This window comes from Carlito syrichta, unplaced genomic scaffold, assembly GCF_000164805.1.
Source record: "Carlito syrichta isolate Samal-C Ts95f unplaced genomic scaffold, Tarsius_syrichta-2.0.1 Scaffold303739, whole genome shotgun sequence".
Classification (NCBI taxonomy): Eukaryota; Metazoa; Chordata; class Mammalia; order Primates; family Tarsiidae; genus Carlito; species Carlito syrichta.
In genome coordinates this window covers 16,394-23,317 of record NW_007247835.1, presented here as the reverse complement: position 1 = coordinate 23,317, position 6,924 = coordinate 16,394, and the positions used below count along the sequence as shown (strand labels likewise).

Here is a 6,924-nt window from a genome sequence, read left to right as displayed (position 1 = left end):
TGTGCTACCACGCCCGGCTGATTTTTTGATTTATTGTAGAGATGAGGTCTTGCTGCCCAGGCGGGTCTCGAACCCGCGGGCTCAGGCAATCCACTCACCTCAGCCTCCCAAAGGCGCAGGATTACAGGTTGAGCCACCGAGCCTGGCTAGCCCTGTTTGTTTTAATATAAACGTGTAAGTTACAAGTTCACTAATGAATCCTCAGCCCTCACCCCACAAATCTTCAGATAAAAATAGAACAGATAAGAGCAAAGCTTGTCACATTTGGGGAAGATGTTCTCCTTAGAAGTCATTGTCTGAACTACTCCTGACACCTTGACTTTAATGTAAGTGTAATGTATAAGCAAACATTTTAAATAGTTCTCTAATACTTAATTCTCCTCTGAAGAGCGAAATTCAAAGCATTACCAGTAAACCCATAACAGGAATCAGTTCTGAAATCTAAATTACTATGAAAACAGGATGATTCTAAATAAGACTATTTCATACAAATGTGCAGTAAGGTTGTAAATGGAATCGCTGCCGATCCCTCGGCTAAAGGCAAGGGCAGATTGCTTAGGGAAGTTGGGATGCATGGTGCTAGTTCCAACTTCCTCTTTTAAATTTCCTCTTCTTTTTTTTCATTCTTCCAGCAACAGTCTTATTTGCAGTGGAGTTTTAAAAACAGATCTATTGGGGTCAAAAGATTGCTTCATCTTATCTCTGTCAAATGGTTTTGTGTATTAAAATTCCTGCAGGCAGGACTTCGGACCTGTCAGACAATGAGCAGAGCCTTTGCTTTTTGAGATGATTCTCAGGTGAGCTTGGCTTGGCCTGATACAATGTACAGTGCATTGTTCCTGGATTTTGCAATTCTAGTATCTGGGTGTATTTTCTAGGTGTGGCAGAGATGAGTATAATATACCTCAGGTGTGGAAAAAGCCAAGAAAGGGAAATAGAAAGAGATTCACATCCAGTCATGTTGATGATCTTCCACTTGTGCTATCCTGTGCTTCACTGTTAACCTCAAAAAAATGTGCTCTCCTGGCCAGGCATGCTGGCTCACACCTGTAATCCCAACACTTAAGGAGGCTGAGGTGGGAGGATTGCTTGACCCAAGAGTTTGAGACCAGCTTAGGCAATATAGTGAGACCTCATCTCTACAAACAAAAAAAAACCGAGGGAGGCTGAGGTGAGTGGATTGCCTGAGCCCGCGGGTTCGAGACCCACCTGGGCAGCAAGACCTCATCTCTACAATAAATCAAAAAATCAGCTGGGCTTGGTAGCGCGCGCCTGTAGTTACAGCTACTTGGAAGGCTGAGGCGGAAGGATCGCCAGAGCCCGGCAGGTCGAGGCTGCGGTGGCCAGGAGTGGCCACTGCACTCCAGTCTGGGTGACAGAGTGAGACTCCAACTCAAAAACAAAAAAAACAAAAAAAAACCGAAACGAAACAAAACAAAAAAACCCAGCCAGGCATGATGGCACATGCCTATAGCCCCAGGTACATAGAAGGCTGAGGCCCAGGAGATCGAGGTTGCAGCGAGCTGTGATCGTGTCATTGCGTTCCAGCATTCTAGTCTAGACAACAGAGTCAGACTCCAACTAAAACAAAACAGAACAAAACAAAAACTCTTACTCTGTTTAACTGCAGAACAAAACAAAACAAAACAAACCCTCTTACTCTGTTTAGCTGCAGAAGTAAAAGAAAACGCGGTAGTGTGTACACGTGTGTGTGTGTGTTCAAAGATAGTAATCTGGTGAAGAAATGGAATTCTGCTGATTTAAATGGCAAAAGATTGTCTTGGTAATAATGAGTCATCAAATAATCATAATAGACAGTTGTATAATGGTTTGCCCAGCCAGTTTTTCCAGTATAAAGACTTAAGGTCATTAACTTGTTATTACAAACTGTTTTTGAATAAATTCCTTTCAAAAGACAACACTTAGATTTAAAACATAAATTCTGAATTTAATCACTAAAAGTAAGTTGCCCAGTGAGATTTTGAAAGCAATTTCCCTATAGGAGTTCCCTGTTTCCCTAGTCTTTCTAACCTGGTTACTCAGTGACTACCCTTAAATGGAAATGCTTCAGTGAAAATTTGCATTTCCAAACACTACTTCACCCAGTTTCTAAAGTCAAGCAACATCTCAATGTCTATCCCCTTCTTAAAAGAAAGGAAAAAAAAAAACCCTAAAACTGGTTTCAGTGTAAACATAAAAGTTTGATGAGAACTGAAGTACATAAGAGAAGCTGGAATTTGCCATGATTAACTTCATGTGATATAATTTACCATTGGAATAATATCCTTTTCTGAAGATGTCTAGGTGATCACAAGTAGGTATATCAAGCCTAGAGACATCGACACAATCAATGAATTCCTGCCTGAGAACAGTACATTAGCCACGTAGGACACCTCCTGGCCCTCACACTGGAATGATTTTCCTGGTTGAGCTGCTATGACATAGGAAAAGGAAATCTTTTCTGGAAGTCTCCCACCAGGAACACTCTGATCTGGGTGCCCTTGTGTGGGATTAGGGCATCGACACACCATGGTGGAACAGACTCCAGTCCAAAGACAACCTTGGGAGGGATGAAAATTAATGCTAGGATTGTCTTACGAAGTCAAGGCTTCTTCCTCTTTCCTCACTCCATTCACCCCCATACTCACCTCCCCCAAATTCTCTTCTATTAGGCTCAGAAACACAGAGGCATATTTTGTTATCATCAATGTTGGGAATTTGGTATGAGGGTGAATAGATCCCTCCCCGCATTCTCCAAGTTATGTCTTTGAAGGGTAAATTCAACTTTCAGAAACATCACAAATTAAAGTCTATGATGAGTCAAAAGATGTTAAGCTTTTTTGGGTTATGCCTGCTGCAAATACACAACACTGCAAGTGAAAATATGCCTATTTAAAAAAAAGCGACATTGAAGTTCCTCAGTTCAGAATGCAATTTCTCCACTTTCTCTTTTCAAAGACTGTAAGCTTCATAACTGGCTAGTTGTTGGTCAATTGCTCTAGAGAGGCTCTCTGGGAATCTCTGGAAGAGCTGTCTCTTTCACTGTTGCATAGAATGATGCTATCTGTGGACAAAGCTTAGCTATTGAAGGAAAGCCATGTCAAGAAGAGCCTGCTTCTAACCCTCCATCTGAATCATCTCAGTTCAACTTGGGTACTAAGGGGCTTATGTAGAAAACATACCTGGTTGTTCACATTCTTATACCCAACAATTTTTCTGTCCTAAGAAGAGGTTAGAAAATTTTCAGAATATAGCTCTGCAATCTTAGGACCGCTTTTGGAAATAAAGGAGAAATTGGAGAACGTAAGCACCAGGCAGCTCTACATGTTCTCCCCAGGGTAACCTGTTTGTATAGCCTGTTAGCAAATGGTAGGTGAGAACGGCACTGTTTGGGCCCTGATATTTATTTTGGTAACAGAACAGCCCAATCTTTCCCCTCAAACCGGGGGTGAGTGAATCATCACAGCATGTATTAGGACTGGCAGACAAAGTGTAGACAATTTCTGCATTCTAACACACAGAACTTTCTCTTGTAAGACCATTTACACTGAACAAAAAAGTTTCAAAATCAGACAAAATTATAATCCTCAAGAAGCTTTGTAAGGCTACATTTAGTGCCAAAGTGGCATTTAAGCTTAGGGTCTCATTTGTAAGGAGAAAACTGATAGGAATTATCTTTCTTTTGAATTTTGCAAATGCCCTTAACACTATAAAAAAGAAAAACCACCATACTGAATTATGATCTAATGTCTTCAAGGCAAGATCCAATTTTTCCTAGAGGAATGCATACTAAAAGTTTCAAAAAATATTCATGTTACAAATGTTAATAGATGTCCTTCAGAAAGATGCTAAGGTCAAGTAATTGCAACAATACCTACCATTTATCACTTTCTTACTATGTGATAGACTTTATTTCATTTGCCTTTAACAATAATCTCATTAAGTAGTTACGTTATTATCCTCATTTTAGAGCCTTAGAAAGGTCAGTGACTTACAAAGCAAATAACGGAGTTATCATTCAAAGCCGGGTTGGTTTGATTCCAAAGTCCATTCGCTTAACCACTATACAAATATATTATACAAATATTTTGGGAAATAAACATAGTTTAAATGTTTTTGTTTTCTTTTTTGCTTTTTTGTTTTATATTGCCGTACAAACTGCAGAATCATTATTGTGCCAAAGTAAATTATAAGTCTTCAATAGAAGATTATGGCTCCAGAATACTTTGTTTTTTTAATGGTACACTGCCTTAATTTGGATTCCGGAACAGGGACTTGGGGGTAGGTGGTTTATTTGAAAGGTGATCCTAAGAAGCACAAGTGAAGGGATGAGAAGGATAGGGTAGTTGAGGAAGGAAAATAATAAAATATGTGTGTTTATAGCTAGATCACTGCTGTGGGCCAGAAGGGGCTGTATTGCTGGCGACCCTCTGAGGAGTTCTCAAAATAGTTGTACTGAAGGTCTGGGAGGCTGGATTACTTATCTAACAACTGCTACCCTTCACTGTGGAGATAAGTTCATGGGGATTTAAGTCCCCAACACATCTAGGCTGCCCCATGCACGGAATGAGCGAGTTCCCAGGACACCAGATAAAACTTGCAGGCCAAGAGAAAGAAAGACAGCTGCTTGGGCTGGGGAGTTGTCACTGTGCATGGGAACTCTCTGCTTTAGCTGCAGGTTACATCAGATGTGGGCCAAGAGGCATGGAGGGGACATCAGCATTGTCTGCTACAGTCCATTACTCCTGGCTGTGCTTACATCAGCTCTGCCCCACATTGAATAGGCTCTGGCACTGATGTTGCAATGTGGTTATGGACCATAGTCTCTAAAGTACAATTTAAAAATGGGAGTGTTCATGAAACTAACTGCAGGCTTCATAGCTGCAGCTGTTGCTGAAGGTTTAATTAATCTTTTGTAACAGCAACCATAGCCCCTTGTGATCATTAAGGTCAATTAGCCTCACCAGTGTATTAACTCTGATTGTTGACCTGCTGGTCTACTTTCATGAGGAACCCAAAATGACCATAGGCACTGGTTTTGGTTTCAGTGGAATCCTTATATCCCTTGGTTGAAGCATTTCTACCACCCTTGGGGACCTAGACCTCTTAATTCTGCAGAGCCTAAATTTTCTATTAAAGGGAACATGGATTTACCAAAATAACACACTGGGAGTGATGGTACAAGGGTTTGGTCCTCAGCTCTGAAGGATGTTGTCTGAAAACTGATATCTTAGTTGAGCCAGTGCATCCCATGGCTGTGTCCCCATTGTCACACCCTGGCTCCCTTAGTTTAAAGAAATAAACAGAGTCTCGTGCCAATAATTCAAGTCCTCAGATTATGCAGCTTACAAATATAGGGGAGGTAACCCTCTTAGTGTCTCCTGATGAGACAAGTGAAAAGCATACAGATTTAACATAAGTTTTAAATGACATAAAACTTATAATAAGTTTCCTCATAAGGAAATGAAGAAACACTTGGCAAAACCTCAATGCTTTTACACTAGGTTGAACCAAGAGAAGCAATTATGGAAAAGTAGCTAAACCATGTGGCGATGCTAAAGAAAGATAAAAATTATCTTAGGGGAGCGGGCACATAACATCAATAAGAGTACCAAACTTTACCTGTGTGATGACCACTTATGTACCCAACCCTGAATTGTACCTCACATCTTTAAAGAGCAAACAAAAATAATGATCTAAACAGGGTCTGTTTGTGCGGAATCCTCTCAGTTATGACTCCCCATTGAAAAATGTTTTTCTCTTTTCAGCCGGAACCGCCATCTTCCAGTAATTTGCCAAAATGACGAACACAAAGGGAAAGAGGAGGGGCACGCGGTCCATGTTCTCCAGGCCGTTCAGAAAACATGGAGTTGTTCCTTTGGCCACATACATGCGAATCTACAAAAAAGGTGATATTGTAGACATCAAGGGAATGGGTACTGTTCAGAAAGGAATGCCCCACAAATGTTACCCTGGCAAGACAGGAAGAGTCTACAAGGTCACCCAGCATGCTGTTGGCATTGTTGTTAACAAATCAGTCAAGGGCAAGATTCCTGCCAAGAGAATTAATGTGCGTATTGAGCATATTAAGCACTCGAAGAGTTGAGATAGCTTCCTGAAATGCGTGAAGGAATATGACCAGAAAAAGAAGGAAGCCAAGGAGAAAGGCACATGGGTTCAGCTGAAGCACCAGCCTGCTCCACCCAGAGAAGCACACTTTGTGAGAACCAACAGAAAGGAGCCCGAGCTTCTGGAACCTATTCCCTATGAATTCATGGCTTAATAGATGTCAAATATAAAAATAAAAAAATAAAAAAAGAAAGAAAGAAAAAGAAAAATGTTTTTCTCCTGGTACAGAGACAGCTTCTTTTACATGAAAGTTTTTATCTTTTTTTCCCAGGAAGAAAGGGGAGATTAAATCGCCTTTCTTGTATCGCTGTTTTTCAAGTGCCTTGAGCTCAAAATAATCCTTATACCAAAGTGGCATATTTTAGAGTGGCACATTCTACCACACTTCATGGAGGCACTACAGGCAGAGGTGGGCATCAAAATAAACATCAGCCCTGGTAGGATGAATTTCTGCTCCATCCAGGATGGAAGGGTCTGATGTAAGTTAACTTGCTTCTAAGTGTGTGGTTGATTTCTATGAGGGCTGCTTCATTTCACCAACCTATTCCCCAATCCAATATCTTTGAGATCTACTTCCATATATGTTCCCTCAGTTCCTACAGGACTTGTTAGCCACAGCTGTCCCTGGGTTGAAAAGAGGAATAAAAAAGATACAGGGATCACAGAGAAGAGGAAGCTAGACATGTGTAGGTGTGCATGGAGCATTTACCCTTTCAGAGAGAATAGAAAACACAAAAATAAAGAGATAATTGACTAACTTTGAGTCTTAAAAATGACCCTGAGTCTCCTGAGTTT

General features: G+C 40.8%; 1 pseudogene; it reads left to right on the top strand.

Annotated features, from left to right (window-relative positions):
* The first annotated feature begins 5,797 nt into the window (after positions 1 to 5,797).
* On the top strand, positions 5,798 to 6,283 carry LOC103261549 (annotated as a pseudogene).
* Positions 6,284 to 6,924: the final 641 nt, after the last annotated feature.